This window comes from Procambarus clarkii, chromosome 2 (assembly GCF_040958095.1).
Source record: "Procambarus clarkii isolate CNS0578487 chromosome 2, FALCON_Pclarkii_2.0, whole genome shotgun sequence".
NCBI classification, from domain to species: Eukaryota; Metazoa; Arthropoda; class Malacostraca; order Decapoda; family Cambaridae; genus Procambarus; species Procambarus clarkii.
The window spans coordinates 29,895,351-29,899,439 of NC_091151.1; the positions used below are offsets into that span (position 1 = coordinate 29,895,351).

At 44.5% G+C, this 4,089-nt stretch overlaps 1 long non-coding RNA gene across 1 annotated transcript; it reads right to left on the minus strand.

Moving 5' to 3' along the window:
* Window positions 1-670: 670 nt before the first annotated feature.
* LOC138367022 (uncharacterized) lies at window positions 671-2,199 on the minus strand. Its single transcript, XR_011229294.1, has 3 exons — window positions 1,439-2,199; window positions 1,168-1,296; window positions 671-787 (listed from the first exon to the last, which is right to left on the minus strand). It is a non-coding gene; the product is annotated as an uncharacterized lncRNA (long non-coding RNA).
* Between the last annotated feature and the right edge of the window lie 1,890 nt (window positions 2,200-4,089).

The following is a 4,089-nucleotide window of genomic DNA, read 5'->3' on the forward strand; positions in this document are numbered from 1 at the left end:
AGCCCCTCTACACAAGGGAGGGAGCAAAGCATTGGCAAAAAATTATAGACCAGTTGCACTAACATCGCACATCATAAAAGTATTTGAGAGAGTGATTAGGAGTCAGGTCACCAATTTCATGGAGACCAATGACCTTCACAACCCAGGCCAACAAGGATTTCGAGCGGGAAGATCGTGCCTCTCACAGCTACTTGAGCACTACGACAAAGTCACTGAGGCATTAGAAGAAAAACAGAATGCTGATGTGCTATACACGGACTTTGCAAAGGCTTTCGATAAATGTGACCATGGCGTGATAGCACACAAAATGAAGTCAATGGGAATAACCGGTAAAGTAGGACGCTGGATACTCAGTTTTCTGCAAAACAGGACTCAGCGAGTAACTGTCAACCATATAAAATCTAGTCCAAGTGCAGTGACAAGCTCTGTACCTCAGGGTACAGTCCTTGCACCGCTGCTTTTCCTTATTCTCATATCAGATATAGACAAAAATACAAGTCACAGCTTCGTATCATCCTTTGCAGATGACACAAAAATCAGTATGAAAATTACCTCGGCTGAGGACATTGAAAAACTTCAAGCTGATATTAATAAGGTTTTCGACTGGGCATCAGAAAATAACATGATGTTTAACAGTGATAAATTCCAGGTACTCAGGTACGTTAAAAATGAGGACCTTAAGGGGGCGATAGTTAGGGTTCATAAAAGTTGTTCTAGTGCAATGAAAATTTATTGACGTGTTACACGTGAAGAGGGCTGCAAGTGGTCCAAGTTTCAGCATCGCAGCCTAAATAGAGAGGGAGAAAAAAAAAAAAAACTTTTTTTAACCATTTTTTTACATGTTTTAAAGTTGATATAACAAATACAAATATCAACTGATATTATTTCTATGATACTCAGCTATCACAATACTATATAATAAAGGTTGTCTAGTGGCATTATTATCCCAAACCTATTTAGTGCAATAATACAAATTTTCAAAGTTCACCCAAAAAATTATGCAACAAAATGATGTTTATAAATATATATAAAATCAATAAATGATCTTAGGGGAAATATATAACTTGAGTTTTTAGAGGCACAGACTCTACATATAATGTGCAAGTTCCATGTAAATTGAATAATAAATAAAAAAGTTATTCAACCATATAGTTGCAAATTAGTTACCTGTAAAAAATGAAGGTCAAAGTTCAGCCACCTTTGGCTGAGGTTGATGAACTACCAATTTCAATCAAAATTACCACCCTTGTAGATTGGCATTCCTTCAGTAAGGTGTGTAAGTTCCATGAAGATTGCCTGATAAAAAAAAAAAAAAAAAAATTATTAAAAAAAAAAAATTAAAAAAAAAAAATAAAAAAAATTAAAAAAAAGACAGCAGCTTTATATTTACAATTATTTATGATATAGTATCAAGATATAAAACATAATACATACTAACCTAATATAATTGGTCTGAAATATGCAACATCTTGCAACATCAAGAGGGAGAACGTCTTGAGTTGCAGGTCTAAGATCTTGAGTGGCAGGTGCCGCAGGTGGTGTGGCAGGTGCCGCAGGTGGTGTGGCATGTGCAGCAGGAGGTGTGGCAGGTGCCACAGAGGTGTGGCAGGTGCCACAGGAGGTGTGGGTGCCTGGGTGTGAGGCGAGGTAGTGTGTTGTGGGGGCGGGAGGCTGCCCTCTCTCTTCACTCAAGGGAACTCTTGTTTTGCCTCAGTGTGGCTTTACGCTCCTTCTTTACTTGGCTAACGCGTAGAGCTCTTGCCTTTAGAGCTTTCTTCTTGTCCGATACTATATCCATTGTGCAGTATATGCAAGAAAATACGATCTGTGCGAGCGCGTCAGGCATGCGACCGCCGGCACAGACACTGAGAGGGTGACTAAGCCAGTAAATCGGATTATAGCCCCTCCCTCTCACAGAAGACAGTTGCCAGCGAGTGTGTTTATAATTTGTATATGCATAACAAGATATTCTCCACTCTATTGCGAAATACTAGACGCTTACAACGTATGACGCATCACCCTACGGCGCACCCGAGCCGCGAGGACCAGATTTCGGGCAATTGCGGCTGGAAAATTTGCTGTAATTACGTTATTTATTATCATAACATTAAACGGTTTGCACCACGGTGTTGCCAGAACGTTGTAGTATTTTTATAAATTTTTCGTGTTTGGCCGAATTTTTTCGGCCAAACAATGATAACGCCCTCTTAAACCATAATACATAGTACAAAACACAATCAAATGTACCCATAGTAGGAAAACAGCATGTAAAGGATTTGGGAATAATAATGTCTGACGACCTAACGTTTAAGGAGCATAACCAAGCAAATATTGCGACAGCCAGAAAAATGATAGGATGGATTACGAGAACTTTCAAATCCAGGGATCCCATCACAATGGTTGTACTCTTCAAGTCACTTGTGTTGTCCCGTCTTGAGTACTGCTCAGTACTCACTTCCCCCTTCAGAGCAGGAGAAATTGCTGAAATAGAGGGAATGCAGAGAACATATACGGCACGCATAGACGCAATAAAGCACCTAAATTATTGGGATCGTCTCAAAGCCCTCCAAATGTACTCGCTAGAAAGAAGACGAGAGAGGTATCTAATAATATACACCTGGAAGATACTGGAGGGCCAAGTACCAAATCTACACAGTAAAATAACAACGTACTGGAGTGAACGACATGGAAGAAAATGTAGAATAGAACCAGTGAAGAGCAGAGGTGTCATAGGCACAATCAGAGAACACTGTATAAACATCAGAGGTCCGCGGTTGTTCAACGTCCTCCCAGCAAGCATAAGAAATATTGCCGGAACAACCGTGGACATTTTCAAGATGAAACTCGATTTATTCCTCCAAGGAGTGCCGGACCAACCGGGCTGTGGTGGGTATGTGGGGTTGCGGGCCGCTCCAAGCAACAGCCTGGTGGACCAAACTCTCACAAGTCGAGCCTGGCCTCGGGCTGGGCTTGGGGAGTAGAAGAACTCCCAGAACCCCATCAACCAGGTATGCCCATCCTGTGGGTGAAAGTGACCCCATACCCATCCTGTGGGTGGTAGTGGCTCTCCATACTCAATCTATGAGTGGTTGGCTACCCAGTACCCATCATGTTGATGGTAGTGAACCTCGTACCCATCCTGTGGGCGGTAGTAGACCCCATACTCATTTTGTGGGCGGTAGTGGCGCATATACCCATCCTGTGGATGGACGTGGCCCCCATACCCACCCTGTCGGCGGTATTGGACCCCATATAAATCCTGTGAGCAGAATTGGACCCCATTTCAATCCTGTGAGCATAATTGGACCCCATACCCATCCTGTGGGCGGTAGTGGACCCCAATATCCCTTCTGTGGATGATAGGGGGTCCCCAAAGTCATCCTGTTGGCGGTAGAGGACCGTCCTGTGGATGATAGTGGTCCCCCAACCCCATCCTGTGGGCTGTAGTGAACCCCATACCTATTCTGCGGGCGGTACGTGACCCCATAAGCATATTGTGGGCGGTAATGGACCCATGCCCATCCCGTGGGCGGTACTGGATCCTATACTCATCCTGTATGCGGCAGTGGAGGTCATACCCATCCTTTGAGCTCTGGTGGACACCATACTTATCATGTGGGCGGCAATGGGCGAAATATCCATCCTGTGGGCGGTAATGGACCCAGTACCCACCCTGAGGGCTGTAGTGAACCCCATACACGTCCTATGGGTGGTAGTTAACCCCATACCCATCCTGTGGGCGGTAGCAGACGATATACTAATCCTGTCGGTGGTAGTTAAGCATATACCCATTCCGTGGACGGTACTGGACCCCTATTCTTATGCTGTGGGCGAAAATGGAGGCCATACCCATCCTGTGGGCGGTAGTAGACACAGGTAGTAGAACACAGTTCACTATACCGCCCTTTGAGCGGTATAGTGAACGCCACACGCATCCTTTAGGCGGAAGTGAAACATACACCCATCCTGTGGGCAGAAGTGGACCCCATACCCATCCTGAAGGCGGTAGTGGTCACCATACTCATCCTGTGGGTGGTAGATGACCGTATACCCATCTTGTAGGCGGTAGTGGACCCCATACCCATCCTG